This window comes from Chinchilla lanigera, unplaced genomic scaffold (genome assembly GCF_000276665.1).
Source record: "Chinchilla lanigera isolate Chin_1 unplaced genomic scaffold, ChiLan1.0 scaffold00092, whole genome shotgun sequence".
NCBI classification, from domain to species: Eukaryota; Metazoa; Chordata; class Mammalia; order Rodentia; family Chinchillidae; genus Chinchilla; species Chinchilla lanigera.
The window spans coordinates 5,089,069-5,108,153 of record NW_004955493.1 but is presented as its reverse complement, the minus strand read 5'-3'; positions in this window follow the sequence as shown (position 1 = coordinate 5,108,153).

Below are 19,085 nucleotides of genomic sequence, written 5' to 3'. Positions count from 1 at the left end.
ATCCTTCTTCATCCACTTATTTATGAAATCTTTCACCAGAAGTGCCCAGAAGCCACCCTGGTAAAGTGGTGCATATAACCCAAGTACCATGAATGGGGGTAAGTAGTGTTCTAGCTCCTCAGATGTGAATAAGAAGAATAATAAGAACCTGAACTTGGATTCCACATTCCACCCCAAACCCCTGGCTCCTATCCACAGTCCAAAAAGTTCTGGCTGGATTCAAAGAAACCTGACCCAGCCTTAGAGAGGAATACAGATCACCACAGAGTAGGCAGATGACCGGGATCAAGATCTTCCTTGGATCAAGATCTTCCCTGGATCAAGATCTAGGCCCTCTCTCTGAAAGCAACTTTGTTTAGAGCACAGCTGTGAGCCCTAAGCTATCCCTCCCAACTGTTGAAATACCCCAGATGTTAGTGAGATACAGATGGAGGGAGATCTTGGCAGAGATTCAGAATGGCCTGTTCTAATCTGCTGTCTCTTATGGATGATGACACCCCTGCTAAGTCCTTGAGTGCATGGTCTATATTTCATGGGACCATGTACTGGCCACCTAGTGAACTGGACTGGGTGGTGCAACTAGTAGTAATAGGGCCTCTGATAGCAGTCAGGGCTGTCTGACTCTTGCCCTTACAATCATATTGCCCCTCAGATGGGACCCTGAGAGATCATTGCACATGGGACAATAGCAGCAGCAGACAAAGCACCGCTTTGCTGTTAGTGAGCTTCATGGGCAATGCCCGGAGGGAGAATCTCAGGACAAGCTGGAATCACAGAGAAGGTAGCATACCCTAAATAACCATGAGACCCTCTGCTGTTTCCCAAGCCAGACCCCAACTGGGCCCAAAGCTTGAAAGGAGTGCACCATAACATGTACATGGGGGAAGATGAAGGTAGAGCACTCACCCCATGGGTGCACAAGGCAGGGGAGAGGGCAGAAACACCCAGCACTGGTTTTCAAACTTAGTGGTGCATGAGGATTGGCTTGGGAAGGTAAGAAAACACAGATGCCAAGAGATAGTTGAGAACTACTGAGTTAAAATCTTTATTTTTAAAATCTGCCTTGGCAAATTATTAGGTTGCATGGTGAAGTCTGAGAACAACTGAAGTCTAAGTCTTGCACAGTTCACTCAGTCCCATTTGGTCCGGGGATTGGATCCAGTGCAATTGGCAGAGCCCCCGACCAGCGTGAGATTAAGATATGGGTGGAGAAAAGGTGTTCTCTTCTACTTGCTTCAGGTGCAAGATTTAAGGACCCTTTTTTCTAAGTTAGCAGCCTTCTATGGCCTCTGTTACTGGTCTGACCTATCTTTCCTTTGAACTGCTATGAAAAGCTCTTCTGCAAATTCCTGGTTTAGAGGAATTCAGGTTCATAAGTAGAAAAAAGGGAGACCTTTTAGGGCAACAAAAGAATAGTTTTAAAGGCAGGCCTCTGAAAGGAAGAGATTTTAAGTTACTTGATCATTCAACTAGACACCCACCCCGTATTACCAGGTGCAAGAGTGTCTTTGGCCCTCACTGGTGATCTGAGCCACAACAACTGGCTTCTGGCTTTCCTAACATATGCTAAGTTAGGGGAGGGGAGACATCTGGCCTGTTGCTTCCTCTGCCATCTCTAGTATTCTTAGTTAATGCTCAGTAAATACCAGTTGAATCCCTCCATGGGTGTGTGAATGAGTAAACTGGAAAGAATCGCTGAGTGGCACACATAATGTCATCTTGAAACCCAGAATTTTGTGACCATGGGCAACTCACTGATCATCTCTGCTCTCAGTTTATTCATCTAGAAGTAGAAATAACAGTAGTACTCACTTCATAGCATGGTTCTGAAGGTCAAATTCATTATTCCAAGTGTGGTCTTTGGAACAGTACCTGGTTAGCTAATATTCATTGGCTATTATTGTACCACTGTCATTTTTTGTTGTTTTTTCCAGTACCAGGAATCAAACTCACTGCCTTGTGCTTGCTAGGCAGGCGCTGTGCCGCTGAGCTAAATCCCCAGCCCTATACCACTGTCATTTAAATTAAACCAAGATTGAAAGGATTCATATAAGGTTACTGATTCAGTTTTGCCAAATATGTCATTAAGAATACACAGGAGCTATCAGTTATTATCAATAATTCATACAGAAAGGCCATCCTCACATGAAAAGGAAGAAAGGCATAATGTCAGACCAAGGGTCATTCTTTTATGTTTTTAATAAACTTAACTCTATGAAAAATTCTCTGCAGTGTATTCATTTTTAAAAACACATCTTGAGGACTAATGGAAGCATTTTCACAGCAGTATGCATGGTTTTTTCTCTCTCTGAACCATTGTACTGAGATCACTGTCTCTGAAAGGACTGGCATAAGATTGATGCTCATGACCAGGAAGACTTGGCATATCTCTGTTCCAAATAGGCACTGGGTTCTTAAGAAGAAATAGGGACCACGTGGCCCTGGCTATAGCTTGGCAGGACATATGTTCATCACTGTTGCTCCTGGAAGATTGTGTACAGACTTCTCAACACATCGGAGAGAGTTCTGTCACTTAGTGTGGCAGCATTGACAGTAAGGCTTACTTTTGTGGGATTATCAGTGAGAATACTGTAGAACTCCCCAGATTTTTCTGGAAGTCTAAAAGTAAGCAGGAACTCTGAAAATTAGATGGAGGTACAAGTTGCAGTGTCATATTTAAGGAGATAATCTATGTGCCTGGGGGTGGAGGGTAGAGGAAAACCATTCTCCTACCCTAGTGTCCTTTCCCAGTGAATGACTCATCAGACCTCATCACCTACACCAGAGAGGTAGGAATTATGTCCTTGCTTCTCTGTCCTTTCACCTTCAGTGACCGAGTGTAGCTGCTTATTCTTCTCAATATCTCTAATATCTGATTCTTCCCAGCACAGCTACTGCAATGGTCTTAGCATTAGTCTCTTTTCCTGCGACTTTCTTCTCTTCTTTCCTCCGAATTTATTCCAGTATATGAAAACCACTAATAATAAACTATCTGAAAACAGTTAAGAAATCAATCTCATTTACAGTAACATAAAAATATTTAGGAGTGATTTTAACCAAGAAGGTATATTGAAAACTATAAAACGCTGATGAAAGAAATCAGAGAAAATAAAATATGTGAAAGCACATCCCAGGCTCAATGGGTTGCTTGACTGATTAATCCATGCACCCATCCACCCATTCACATTTATGCAGAGTACATAGACAACATGAATGATTTTTCTAAAGCACAGATTTGAGCTCATCATACTTCTTTATATCCTAAAAACCTTTACTCATGTACAGAAAAAAAAAAGTCATTAACAACAGAATGTGTAGCTATTATTTAATGAAACAATAAATTAATAGATTTTAAAATCAAGGTTATTGATACAATTTGGGTATATATAATGATCATATTCATCACAGGGAATTTGTACCTGTATACGATATACTTTGATTCCTCTTTTTTCTCCAGTCCCTTCCCCTCCCTTCAACCCCTCTTATTATTTACTAAGCTTAGTTTTGATTTTATCCTTCTTTTATCTTTTCCTTTTTCCTTCCTTCCTTTCCCCTTTCCCCCTCCCTAGGTCCTCTTTCCTTTTGACAGTTTCTTACTATTTCATGATATCTATCGTACATTTTAGTCTTTATTTACTCTTTCAGTTTCTCACACCAAGGAGACAATGCGATATGTACACATATTTAGTTTAGGATGATATGGTCTTTGTGCCTATTTTGTGAATGTGGAAATTGTATCTCAGAGATGTTAAATAATGCGCTCAGGTCAGGGCGTCAGGAATCGGTAGAAACCTGAATTTCACCTCCTCTTGACCCCTCACTACCCTGTCTCTCTCATAACCATTTTGGAGATGTCAAGAGAGACATGAAATATGCCCGTGGAATGAAGGGAAGGTGTGATAAATAGAAGGCTTCAGAGGAACTCGGTCTGAGGTGAGAGCTGAGGGATGCCCAGGTATTAAGGAGTGGAGATTCTAGCTGGCAAGAACAACACGGGCGAGGGCACTGAGGCCTGAATCTACAGTACAGACCATCCCTTGTGAAATACAATACATGAAGCATCTACAGAACAAAGAATTCCCGGAAGACTCTAGAAGATAATCACTCAGCACACACGTGTATAAATACATGGATGCGCATATGTACAGCTATGATTTTAATTGGATTGGAGTGTGCTGCAGTGCATTTGCGCGGTCTGCATGTCACAGCGCAGAAGCTACAGGGTGGAATGAACTGCTGTGGGTGCTGATGTGTGGGCCCTGTGGTTAGGCAAGGGTTTGAACAGTTCCTTGATGTTTACAAGTTTTGATGAGAAGCACTTGGCTTAAAATACTTAATTGAAATGTGTGCATTTATATATTTGAGGTGTTATAGTACATCTTTTTCAGCCATAGTACTATTTTGGAGCTTATAAAATAAATACATTTCAGAAAGATTGTTGATAGCAAATAAGACAGCATTTAGGATAATGATCTTTTTCGATGCCTGGCGAGTCTGAGAACTGTCAATAACATAGCGTGGGTGGAATTGAGCGTGCTATTAGCTACAGGGAAGGCTGGCAGGGCTTGTGGCTTTTGACAGGCCAGTTACCCAAACTCTATTACCTCCGAATGCTTGTTCAGTTTTACTCAAATCCTCTCTGTTTATGTATCTCGTCCAGGCCTTGGTCCATCTGGCATCTCCCACTCACCTGCTCCAAGTGGGCTCTTTCCTAGCTGTAATCACTGCAGCCACCAACTTCCTTTGCATGTTGGCTGAATTCAAGTTCAGCACTTGAGGAAAGCCATTCCTTCCTGTTCCAGTGAGTCATATATGTAGCTCAGACTGCCATGATATTTCAACATCCATCATTACTATCCTTACTAATCAAGCATCCATTTATTTTTCCATATAACTGTCCTAAGGCAAGGACAATTACCATCCTAGACTTCTGTAAAACTGTGTGACTAGGTTTTGGCCAAGATGAAGCCAAAGAAAGCATTATTATTTCTAAACAGATATTATTTCTGGGAAATATCCTTAAGGGAAGAGGGTATCAGTCCCTGGAATGTAGATGTGAGAGTTCAAGCTGAAGCAGTCAAACTGGACCAAGACACAAAGACTGTTCTGAGAATGGCAAAACAAACAAACAAGCAAACAGAACAAAGGTGTTTGGTCCCTGCAGATTGAGTAGCTTTTTTCTAATCTTGCCTTTATATCCTTTACAACAAACCTCTTATTTTTCTTTTGTTTTGAATCACTGTTGTTTTGGGTTATCTGTCACTCATAGCAGAAATTAATCCTATCTGATCAGATTAGATAGTTTTTACTGCATAACAAAACATTCCAAACATTGGTGGCTTTACACAACAATGGTTTTGTTTGTTTTTTTTGCAGTTCTGTGGGTTGGATTGATTGCTTTGGTCTGGGTTGGTATGGATGGTGTCCTGGGCAGCTGGTGACTCCACCAGGAATGGATTAACCAGCATCATCTCACTCACATGTCTGGAGCCTGGCTCCAAGGTGAACTGGGATGATGATTGTTTGCGTGTCATCTAGCAAGTCCGTCTGCACTCATTCATATGGTGATTCATATGGTGATTGCAAGACACTGGAGAGCAGCGAGGTAGCATACTCCTGTTCTACAAGCATCATCATTTTGGCCATAACAAGTCACATGCTATTGGCCATAACAAGTCAGATGACTAAACTCATATTGGCCATAACAAGTCACATGACTAAACTCATATTGGCCATAACAAGTCACATGACTAAGCTCAGTGTCACTGTGGAATGGGACAACCCAAGGGCTCAGACATAAAGATGGGTGATCAACCTATAGATTGCTTTCATAGTCTACTATGCTGAGCGAAGCAGGATGTGATTTCCAAGAGAGGCATAATTTTCCCTAGGTTAAAATGACTTACCTGGGGCAGCACATAAGGCTTAGATTGGGAATAAACTACGTTCAAATTCAGCCCCTTCACCAGCAATGCTTGTGATTCTGGGTTCTGAATCAAGATTTCCTGACTTCAAACCCCAGAATTGCCACTTTCAGTTGCCAAGTTTTTTTTTTGTACTGGGACTCGAACTCAGGACCTTGTGCTTGCCATGGTGGCACTGTGCCACTGAGCTAAACCCCCAACCCCAGAATTGCCACTTTTGAGATCAGTTCCCTTGAGGAAATTGCTTTTCCTCTCTATGCTTCATTCTCCTCCTCTATAATATAATGACTATGAGGCTGTTGGGATATTAGGGGCATTAAATAAACTGATATATGTATAGAGATAAAAACAGTGCATGGAATGTAATAAGTGAACAGAAATGGTAGCTAATATTATTGCACCAAAGGTATGGCAGCAATTTCAATGTCTTTGTATCTTCCCTGCAGAAGCCATTGGTGCTAGCACATATGTAAGCCTGTTTGTAAGTTAAGAGCTTTACCCACCTGTGAGGAGCTATCATTTTTACTATTAGTGCTCATACCATGGGATTTTCCTCAGGTTCATACTGGTTAAATTAGAAGATAACTGTCACTCTAGGACAGATCTAGCCAGAAGGATGCACCCAGGGGTCTCCCCAATGAAGTTTCTTGTCATTGCTGCTGTCTGTTGAGCCCTAGAACAGAAATAGAAGGCTTGAGGCTCAGTGGCTGATTGCAGAAAAGAACTCAACTTTGCAGCACTGCCCTGGAAAAAAAAGGGATGAAACAGATCTAACTGTAGGTAATTAATTCTCTTGGTGTTTTTGGTATGTGCATCTGCTTCAGCGGCTACATTTGTTAATATCAAGCAATAGGGATTTCCTTCAGAACAATCGTAATAAAAATTTAAAAAAAGGAAAAGGAACATTTTTGAACTGCTAAGCTGGCCACCCTAAATCTCTGGCCTGTTTGGTATGTAAAACCTTTCATCCAGCATGCATTTTTTATGAAAGGATTGAAAACCCAAGAAATAAAACATGGGGTACAGAACATCATTATGCAAAAGCAAGAGCTGTCCAGGCAACTGCAATCAAACCACCGGTCTCCAGGAAATGGACAAATTCTGGGGAGCACAAAGCCTACAAAGACCAGGAATGAACAGGCACGCTGGAGGCTTAGCTACACCCCAAAAGAGCCAGTGACATGCTGAATGGTGGTTAGCTCCTGAGTAAGCTTGCCCAGAATAATAGAGATGGTCACCTTTCTCAGACTCTGCAGAGCCTGACACCCACAGGTGCTGGACAGTCAAGTGAGTTCCCAAGACACTGTCTGAGTCTAAGCAATTACTTACTATAATCAAAGTGAAGCTCAATCAAACCCAAAAGTACATATTGGCTTATCTATTGAAGAAGTTTACTTCTCCTGCAGGTAAATTCCAAAGTGGGTACTACTCATAAGCGGTCAACTCTCTTGCAAACTATGATTCAGGGTTTTGATCTACTACTAGCTGTGGCCTCTCCATGTTTTGAAATGGGCCTCTCAAGTTATTCATCTCTTTGGAGAAGAAACAATGCATGGTCAGATTCCAGGGGAAGGCCTGCAAGGGGGATACAGGATTGATGCTCACGTATCATTGGTTAAATCTCAGTCACATGACTACATCTCTAGTGAAAAGGCCTGGAAATATTGTCTTACTGAATTCTCTGCCTCCCACTCCTCCTCCAAAGAGGTCAAGGTTCTGGCAAATACCTAGCCAGTCTCTGCCACACCTGGACTTACCATAGTCACTTGATCCCATTACTTGCATTTTTTGCCCCGGTCAATCTACTACCTACTCCCATGGGTAATTCAGTTATTGACTTCAAGGACATCATGTTGGAATATGAACAAAACTCAACCCTCTTCAAAGCTCTGCCTGGTTAGGAAACTGCCTAAGTTGTAGACTGATCTCTTGACCTCTACTCCTCCATCCAGATGATAACTCCCTCTCCTTGCGCTGCAACCGAAAGTTTCATGAAAACAAGGACCTTGCCTATTTATTCACCACCATGTTTTCATGTCTTAGTGTAGTGATGGATAAACAGTAAGAATTCAAAATGAGGTAAATGGATGACAGTACACTCCTGTATGGTTAATTCCCCACTATTTATTGTCTCACATAATGGGAAGTACAGGGGTAAGTCTAAGGCTGGGGTAGTTCCACCCTCTCCAGTTTACACTCTTTCTACTGAAATTCGAACTTAGTGCTGCTGTTTGCTTAATTGTGTTGGTTAGTTATCCTCCTTGTCCCATATTAAGGGTTATGACTTGGCTGTAAGTTCAATATCAAGGGGGGAATATGAATAGAGTTACCCAGGTCTTTCAAACTAAGAGATACCTGGTATGACACCTACCATAGGTGAGTTCATTCCTTCATTCCGGTTCCCCTGCTCACTCCCTTCTCGTATGCCCTCTGCAGCTAAAGGCTGTGAAGCAAAAAGTCTTGCTCCTCCTCCTTACTCTGTTGTCATGATTGGCTCTTGTTATGATTTAGATCTAAATTGTGCCTGAAAACGTTCATGTGTGTGGTTGTTTGGATCATGAGGGCACCACAGCTGACTTGTTGTTAGGAGGTGGGGCTTGGTGGGAGGCAGTCACTGGGGGCATGACCCGGAAGTGTTTATCTCCCTCCTGGTTCTTCCTTTCAGTCTCTGATTCCGGGTCACCACGACGTGAGCAGTTTTCCTCCACCAGATCTTTCCTGCCTCGGAGCCCCCAGATTATGGACTCAATCCTCTAAAAAAAAAACCAGAAAAACCAAAATAACCTCTCTTTCTTTATAGTTGTGGGGACAGGGTATTTTTGTCCCAGCATTGAATAAAGCGATGAAGACAGCTGTGTAAAACAGTGCTGGTCAATTAACTTAAGTGGAATTCTGCTGAACAGGGCTTCCGCAAAGAACATTTACTGTTTTGAAGAAACGAGACTTGACCATGCGTCCTTTTGGTCCTTCTTGATGGTGCTGTAGACACGATGCCAGCAAATGCAGACTCTGTTGGAACAATATGACAAGACGAGCCAGGTGCCATGTTTGGGAAGGCAGCAAGATGGTGGCCGTCAAAGTCAGCTTTGAGTGGCTGCATCTCTGAAAGTTCACTGGGCTTCTTTTTATTTAAGGCAACAAAACTCCCTCTGTGTTGAAGCCACTTTGAGTTAGATTTTCTTTTGCTTTTCCCTGAACACATACCCAACTAATATACTTGATAGCTGTTATTATTACAGTAGTCTGTTCCTGGGCCTTTGCTTTCCTCTCTGCAAATCTCAATTACCTTGCTTCTAATCTTTTCTGACCTTTGTCTGCTTCTCTCCATTTTGTGAATCACCTCCTGATCAAATCACCAGCAGAGTTTGGAAGGGAGTAACCAGGAAACTGCTCTGTCTGAGGAAACACAACTCTTCCAGGGACACCATGAAGAGGGGACTCCATGAAGATTGGGTAAGGTGGACAGTGACACCTTCTGCCATCTTGGCTGTGAGCACACGAGCCTCCAGTTTTTCTGATGCTAGGCTGACTCAGGTGGCATCTTCTGTAGTCACCTTATAAAGTCTTTTAGGACTTCTTTTATATCTGTGGGCTTCTTAAGCATTTCTCTGGTTGGTTCAGGGCAGTATTTAAGACAGAGATGTAGTCATGCTATTCTTAGAAGGATTTTGAAATGGTCCACATTGATGTTGTCATTAGAACATTTCCTCAATGAGACAGCAAGCTAATATGAGGATCTAAGATTTTATTGAGTCATTTATTAATTCATTTCTTTTCTTTTTTTGTGATACTGGGAATTGAACCCAGGGCCATTGCACTGAGCTACATCCTTAGCCCATTTTTATATTTTATTTTGAGACAGGCTCAGTGTAAGTTGCTAAGTTTCTCAAGCTAGACTTCAACTTTAAATCTTCCTGTCTTACTCCTTCCCGGAGTTCTGGGATTACAGATGTGCACCGTCATGTCTTGCCCTCAGCGTACATTTCTTGAATACTTGTATGTGTGCCTGTGCTGTCTTTGGTGAAAGCAACACACAAAATCTGTTCCAAGCCTAGAGATGCTTGGGGGTGAATGTTGGTGAAGGACATGTCATCAAATTATTCCACTATGAAGAGAAAAGTGGTATAAGGATGATACACAAAAGAGATCAGGAAAAAAGACAAAGGGTGGGTAATTCTGGCGGTGTGGGGATGGGTTACAGATTATCATTTCACCTGGACTCCTGTAAAACTGCTTTAAATCAGGGTGGTTAAGGTCATTTCTGGCAGGGGAAATGGTCTCCAGAGATGGGAGTGAGCACAGAGCATTCTGAGATTGATCAGGAAGTTGGTCTGGCCATAGTGTGGGCTGCAAGGATATGCTGGAAGGAGCCCTGGCTTTGGATGATGCCAGACTCTGATAGAAAACTTGGACTCCATCACAGGCTCAGATGTATCCTGAGAAAATAGCCCCCTGAATCATAAATATGTTTGTACGTGTAGTATCAGGCTATAAGTATAACCACAACACCAGGAATGAGAGTGGAGATAATCAAGTATATTTTACTATGGACACTGCCAATGTGATCACTAACTTTTAATTTGCAAATTCTATTTGTTGTTCCTTTTTAAAGATACCAGCATATAATGTTTTCTGCTTACTCTTAGTAGTATAACCAAATCACTTCCCCTCATACTGGCCTTTCACAGATGGGAGTGTTATTGGATCTGAGGGTGTTTATGCAGGATTGTAAGTATCGATTGTACTTGAGAAATCACACTGTTTTAGAACTGTCTCAGAGAGCACAAGCAACACACAGGGAAGTATACACGGGCTTGTACAGTGCAGAAACATGCGTACATCCTACAAGGATTGCCAACGTGTGGCATTTCTTGCCAGGTGCAACTCAGGCAGGCAGGACATGGGATACAGTGACATCAGAAAGTACAAGAGCAAACACTGCACCGTACCCAGTTCAGTGAACTCCCTTCTCTTTCACTACATGTGACCTACTTCCTTTCTGAGGTTACCTAACTTTTCCCAGAAAACTCTATCATTATATGGGATTTTCTGAGTTTGCAACAATTCTGATTCTAGAATTTTCCACTCCAAGATGTTGTGCTTTGAAGATTCTACAAGGACAACATACCACAGATGGGATTTGGCCACACAAAGCATAATCTTTGGCTTCCTGATTCTTTGCTATCACAGAGACAGAACCATCTCCACAGTTGGGCATCTGACAGAAGCAGTTTCACTTCGAGGTTTCCAGAGAGAAATTAAAATGCTATTGGGTAACAATGCCTAATTCTGTAACAGCAGGAGGGTCACTGATGCTGGAACACCATGCCAAGCTTCCTGCTGGCATCTAAATACACTGGGACTGGTGAGGAGGCACACGATGATTTTGTGGGTCACACGACTTGGTTCCTGTGGGCTGCCGTTGTCATGATTCCTTTTCATTTTACATTTTAGCCTTAAGAAGAAATACCAACTAGTGCTCTTGGAAATGGATCCCGTAGCAATTATGATACTTGCTGGGCATGTCCTGGCAAGGAATATTGAGTCAGAAAGGCTTCCTGGATATGTTCATTTTGCAGCTATGAAAAGATCATTGGGGAAAACTTAAAATTCAGATTTTTATTTTGTGTGGCATTGTTAAAGTGGCTTCTCTTCTTTGGGCTCCAACCTATCTTGTCTTGAAAGGGTCAAGTTGTTCTAAGAGTCACAGTGGGCAACTTAATGTCAACAAGGGACAAAATAGATAGAGTAATAGAGCCGGTTGTTTGTGCATCTCAAGCAAGGGTGTGGAAGGCAACCGGAACATGTGGTGCAAAGGAAGGTGTGGCCTGTCCTATCTCCCCACCAGGCCATAGTTTCCATGCAGGAACACCGGCGTTGAGTTTGGAGAGCTTCTGGGTTTTCAAGCCAGTAATCCAGATTTTATGAGAAGTCTAAAAATTTTTAAATGTCAACCAAACTTCCTTTGAAATAATAAGTACGCCAAACATTCTCATCCATTGATCAAATTTCAACCCATGGGTGACCAGTTTCCATCCTCTAGACTGGCTGGCCCGAGTCCCTGTCTATTGTTCTTTGCCCCAATGATGGCATTTTGCCAGGGCTGGCATCCCCACCAAGAACTCTGGGCATGCTCCTGCAGCTGTTGAAAAAATAGGCTAGGATATTTGGCTGTGTGGTTTGGACAGATCGTTTCACTCTTCTTTTGTAGATTGGTTAACAATGAGATCTATTTCATGGGGTTGTTGTGAGAGTATTAGGAAATAGTTTGTCCATACTACTGTTCTTGGAGGTCCAGCCCTGAGCTACACTTCCTTTCTTGCTTCATCTTTCAGTTTTGAGTGTCATTTTCTTCTTTAGTCACTTACTAAGTACTAATCGGTCACCTACAATAGAACAGGCAGTGTACCATGTGATGTAAATACAGTATCAAACAAGCTGGGCAGACTTAATGAATGGCTGGAAAAATTAATTATAATATAAATACTCATTATTGAATGCTAATTATATGCCAGGCAAGAAGCTTACTGCTTTATAAGCATTAACCCTTTAATACTCCTAATAGCTATAAGGTATTTACTACTCTCTCTCACTTCATCTTGGCATTCAGTGGCAACGAACCATTAATAAAGATGGTTTCATCTTGTCTAGTAGTTTTGAAACTACGTTTTGGGGCACCCTCGAGTTTAAAGTGGCTAAGTGCCAAGGAAAGTATGTTTTCTTATTGTTCCCAGACTTTAAGTAGATCAGCCCCTTTTAATTTGTCATAAACATGCAAATTCTGCATGAAGTTTCAGTTGATTAAGACAGTCAAGCTGCTATAAAATGAAACACATTCTGATATCCAAATATGATTCTATCCTTTCATTTTATCATAATGAAATTGTCCAAGATACATGAATTTACTTTCCCGAAGTCCTACTGGAGTTGAATGTCATAGTCAAGACCTGCATTAAATGTAACTCCAATCCCAATTCCCTTTCCATGGTATAATTTGCTCATTGACTTATTAAAACATCCAACACACATTTATGGGGTACCCATTCTGTCCTGTACCCAAATTTCATACCTCAAAAACAGGCACTGGGGGTATAAAGAGGAATCAGATCATCAACTTTTCTGCACTCTTAGAACAGCTAAGAGTGCAGAAAACCAGACAATTTTGAATATTAAACTTCGGGAAACCAGAATAACTTCTGAATATGGATAGCAGTGATGGTGGTGGGAGACATTTCAGGAACCTTCTTTGAGGATCTTAGCTGCCAACAAGTGTGGGCATAGCTCAACAGACTTTCTCAGTGGGAAACAATGTCCTTCCTCCTAGAAGAAAAAGAACTTGGTTAAATTTCCAGACTTTCACTCATCCTATTTCTTCTTCCCATCTGGATTGAAAACCCTTTCCAGCAAACTGGCTCCCAGGAGCCCACATGATAGTGTGGCACACGTGTTTTATTGCTTGGTAAGCCTAGGATCTGATTTTGATGAAATGCACTGACGTGTATGTTTTATTGGTTAGTAATCCCAGGATTGGCCTTTTATCAGCCTCGCCGCCTAATTTTCATTTATTGTGCTCCTACTTCTGCCATACCCATTCACATCAGATGACGGGAAGTTTATGCTTAGATGGAATAACAGCATGTTAAGACACACAAAGCGAAGGTTGCACTCTTCAGAATGGCTCAAGATGCAAATGGAACTGGAAAACTTTTGGACATGCCCTTTGGTAGTAGAGATGGTACTGATAAAACATGTAAGAGAGGTTATGGGAAAAGACTGTTCAAAGGAACTGCAGTATTGAAGGGCTACTGGTACCACCCTTTAAGGCCCTTGAAACAAGTGCTTTTGGAGATATAAGGAACACAGCTGATTTTGCACCTTCCTAGACTAAACTTGGGGCAAGTTTGACATTTTATTTGATTCTGCCAACATCAAAGGTATATATTTTTAACCACTACATCCCCATCTTCTGAGATTCAAGGTAGCCTATTCTTTAAGACTATGTGACACTAGATAACTCCAGAAGCACTCCGTGAGCACCTACTGTGTGTATAGTGTCTCATGATAGGGACACAAAGGAAAGGATGTGGTTCTCACTGTCAAAAATATCCGTGGGAGAGTAAAATGGAGGTTCTCAGGGAAGAGGCAGGAGATCAAGGGGAGGAGGGAGGAAAGGAAAAAGAAGGAATTGGGGGTAAAAATAATCAAAGTATGTCAAATGCATGTAGAAAAATGCCAAAATGAGGCTTACTCTTTTATATAACTAATGTGGACTAATAAGTTTTTGATGTCCCTGGAAAATGTGCCATGACTGAGGTCAGTGTTTCTGGTAAGAAGCTGATAGCGAGGGTTTGTTGGCAGAGAAGGTATCTGCTGAACCATTTGCAGAGCAGTGGCTGTACCTGGTCCCTGTGTCCTCAGACCCAACACCAGCCCCAGCCTATCCTTCCTCTGGAGCTTCTGTCTCAAGAAACCCTGTCTGATGTGTCTACCTGGATACGGACTCTGCACTGCTTACACTTTAGCCACACCTGGCTGTGTTCAGTTTTCACCTGTAGTGAAACCACATTCTGAGTTGTGGAAGCACAGAATTCCTTGCATAAAAATGTTATTCTTCAGGAACAGTTGGATCCAGGAGCTCAAAGTGTCACCTGTTAGATTTCAGGTTTTTTTCCATTCCCTTTAACAAAGCTCTTCCTTGCTAGTGGACTTGAAAGCTTCAGAATACCTCTCCAGTTTGGCAAATGTAGAAGAAAGTTTCCATTTCGATATTTAATAAGATCCAGCAAGTGGATCTCATTGAACCAATTTCAGTCATGTGATCATTCCTGAACCAATCACTGGGATCAGAGGAATGAAATGTTCTGATTGGCCAACCCTATGTTGGGCTCTCTGCTCTTGCCCTGGGAGAGTGTGGTCTGTCACTCTCATGCAATACAGAGTTATTATGGGTTGCAGAGTGGTTATGAAACTTGAAACTCAGAACCGCTTTCCAGAGAAGGAGAAGTAGATTGTAGCAGGGCAAAAACAGTCCCTATCCCACTCCCCAAAATGACTGTTTTTATCTCCTCTCCCAGATGTGAGCTTCCTTAGGACAGAACCTGCATCTGTTTCATTGTCTCCCGTTTGATTTGGGGGAGGTTCCTCTTCACATGGCAGGTGCTCAATAAATCCAGCTTTAGTAGAATAACATAAATCCAAGCTCTGCTTTTACTTTGCCCCGTGTAATTACTTTAAGAATCCTGCTGTAGAAGGAAGTGCTCATTTCAGCACTCCTTTCCAATAGATACATCTTCATGTAAAAGGCAGAGCCTTTAGAGTTTGTATAGCTCCTCGTTTTTATGGTTAACAAACAAAGTTGAAGAAAATTAATGAATGTGTCAAAATTCCTGAGGCTCTGATGACTCAGACTCATTGGGTAAATGTTTCCATTGAATGAAACAGATTTATCTTTCCATTGTTCATATCTGTGGGTCATTTAATAGATGAGACAGGCTGAGCCTTCTGAGGAGACAGAATGTTCAACTAAGAATACAGAAGGGTTTTCAGGCATCTGGACAGTTTGGGACTAAATAAGTTTCATTAAAAATAAGGCATGGGGTTCATAAAAATTTTTGTTATGTCGATTTGGACTCAGTGTAGGAAAGCCAATGTCAAATGAAAGGTTTATGTTGGGTAAGACGATTTATCTCTTTAGAAGGATATCGTTTAGAAAGACTGCATTCAAAAAAAAAATACCAACCCCATTTTTGAGCAACTCTTAACTTCATGCATTGATAAAGCCATGTAGGAATTACTCGTCAAAATTAGTGTGTTGAAAATACGTATTTCTGGACCCCTCTCAAGATTCTGATTTAATATGTGAATGGGAAGGATGCAGACCTCTGTTTTTGAAAGGCACTAGGGTAAATTCAGGTAGTTGGGATCTAGAATGTTTCTCGAAGGGCCATGCATTGAAGGCTCTGTTCTCAGCTGGTGGTGCTATCGGAAGGTAGTAAAACTTTAGGTGCTGGATTTAGTCGGATGATCTAATTGGGGGTTATCTATCTTTGCTTCTTGTCTGTCATGAGGTGATGGGTTTTGCCTCACCACACAATCATAGCTTTTGCCTCACCAGGTCCCTGCTCTGATGTTCTGCTATACCTTTCCACAGGCTCCAAGTGATAGAGGATATTAGTCACTTTACCATTGCTGGGACAAAGTGTGCAACATGCACACCTGGAAGGAGAAGAGGTTTATTTTGGCTCATGGTATTAGTGGGGTCAGGCTATAGTTGGCCAGATCCAAGGCAGGAACAGCAGGCCCTGGTGGAGGAAAGCTGTTCACCTCATAGCAGACAAGAAGCAGGGAGGGGAGGGGAACCAAGGACAAGAATACGTCCTTCCACTGAATGTGTGTAATGTTTCCATGGAATGAGACAGATTTATTTTTCCATTGTTCACACCCCCAGTGATCCACTTCCTCTCATCAGGCTCCACCTCCAAACAGCACATTTGTCTATTAACTCATCATGAATAGGGCACTCATGATCCCACCCTCCAGAGCTCCACTTTGAGGGGCATCCAAGATTTAAACCATAAGATAGAGCCAAGATTTAAACCATAAGATAGGGCCAAGTAACCATGGACTGAAGCCTTTGAAACTGTGAACCAAAATAAATCTTTCCTCTTTTACTTTTTTTGTTTTGGTACCAGGAATCCAACACAGTATCTTGCGCTTGCCAGGCAGGCACTTCTGCCACTGTGCTATATCCCAGGCCCAATCTTTCTTCTTTAAAAGTTGATTTCCTCAGGAATTTTATCATAGCAACAGAAAGCTGACTAACAGAGCCTCTGCATGTGGCTTCCTACTCACCTGCTCTAGCAGTGAATATAAGGGTTAAAGGTGAGGATCTGGATGGAATTGGCCAAATCTGGGTGAGACTCCCCGCTTTCAGTAATGAAATACTGGAATTTTCTGACACTGAGGAAAAGATTAAATTAGTCATAGCCTTTGCTTCCCAAGGTCACAGGGGCTGCAGGTGAGTCTTGCTTGAAACAAACACACTGCTTTAGATGAAAAAATAGCAATCACATTAATAACATCACCACCAATAGGCTGGTTACTGCCTACTGGATGCAGTTTTAAGTGTTTTTTCTCCAGTACTGCTTTTTTTTTTCCAGTACTGGGTAAGTGCTTTTTCTCTACTAACCCATTTTATTCTTACCAGAATTCTACAAAGGAGGGATTATTATTACTCCCACAATACATTTAAGGAAGTTGACACATATAGAAGGTCTTCCTTTGTAGACGACTACCTCATAGGAGCCATATGGGTGGCGAGAAGACACCTCCACCCAGCTTGGCATGGAGGTACACATCTATAGCCCAGCACACTGGGGAGGCTGAGGCAGAAAGATCATAAATTGGAGTTTGGCCCATGCAATTTAGCTAGGTCCATGCAATTTAGCTAGACCCCTGTCTCAGAATTATAAGAAAACAGGTCTGGGTATGTAGCTCAGTGCTACAGCATTTGCCCAGCATATGTTAGGCTCTGTGTTTGATGCTCAAGACCATAAGAAAATAATAATAAAAGAAAATTATGAGCCAGACGTGGTGGTGCACACCTATAATCCCAGCACTCCGGAAACTGAGCAGCATGATCCCATCTCAGAAATAAAAAATAGAAAATAGTTAAGGAGCTCGGAGAGAAGACCATGGGTTTAATCCCCAGAAAAAAAAAAAGTAAAAGAAATTACGTCCACCCAAGAGTATGCCATTTGATTTAGTAGAACTGGATAGGAGCACAGTTCTTGGGGGCAAAACTTGCAGTGTGACCTAAATCCAATCCCAATTGCCTGTGTAGGCTTGGATTTCCAGCACGGCTCTCAGCTTCTGAAATCTTTGGGTGTGGTTTTTGAACAGGCTTCATTATTTTGTGCAACCACACCAGTATAGCTGGTGACTCTTAAAACACCGCTGCCCTGGGGTCTTGTCAGCTGAAGTAGCCAGGTGGAGCTTTTGCCTTTCTCTCAGAATTTTCACGAGAGAAAACATGTCCAAAACTCTGGTTGGTGAGTCCTGTCTTGAGCTCCCAAGAGGATCACCTGACCCTAAGGCTGTGTCCAGGGCTCAGATTGTGGTGTACATCCAGGCTGCTTTGAAGGTCTGGGCTTCCTGTGGGTCCAGTTGATGCAGGGAGCAAAGCCTGATGGCTCTCTGTGGGAGAAAGCAACACATCGAATTGCTGATTGATACGGAAGTGCCTGGATTACAGAGATGGCCTGGATGCCTGTGCTGTTGCCTGTGAGAAAAGCATCTGCTTCCCAAGGAAATCAATTTCCAGGGCTTACTTAATGAGCTGCTTGCCTCTTCTCCCAGTGTGGCGTAGGCAGCACGCTGATCTCCATCAATTCCTATTGATATGCAGTTGGGCTTGCTGCTTGCCCTTTGCCCACCCAGCAGAATCTAGGAGGCAAAGGCAAATTCCCTAAATCCAGACCCAGTAATGGTGTCCCCTCTCTCCTGCCTCTCTGCCCATCCTCTCTCTAGGTATACAGATTGCGCTTATGTCTTAAACCTCACCCTTTTGGGTTCATTTGTTTGTGCTTGAAGACCATCTTATATCGTATAGTTTTTTCTTCCCTTCCTTATTACTTATTAGATTTCTTTTACATGTTAGCAAAGATTGCATGCTTATTGGAACTAGACAGCCACTCAAGGACATTGCAAAAAGCTAGTAATTTCTTTCCTAATTCCTAATTTTTCCTCCACCCCTGAGAGGAATTATCTGTTTTACATTATACCACAACTTTTTGCATGTCTATCAATCTGCACAAATATATAAACACATTTATAGGATTCCTCTCTTTTTCTTTTGGTCAAATTTCCTTTTTTTTTTTTTTGGCTAAACTACCATATGGATTGCTTTTTTTTTTTTTTAACTTAGCACACTAGAAGTTCCTGCAGATATATGATTAGATCAGCTCATCTTTTTAAATAGCTGCATCGCACAATATTTCACAGCTTGGGTTTACTTCATGAATTCAGCCATTAGTTTACTGATGAACATTCAGGGTGTCAGGGTATTTGTATGTGTACATCTGACACTTCACACAAAACAGTGCTGCTATAAACATGCCCATGTTTCTGTACTGTTACTTTCATTTCTGTAAAATAGATTAC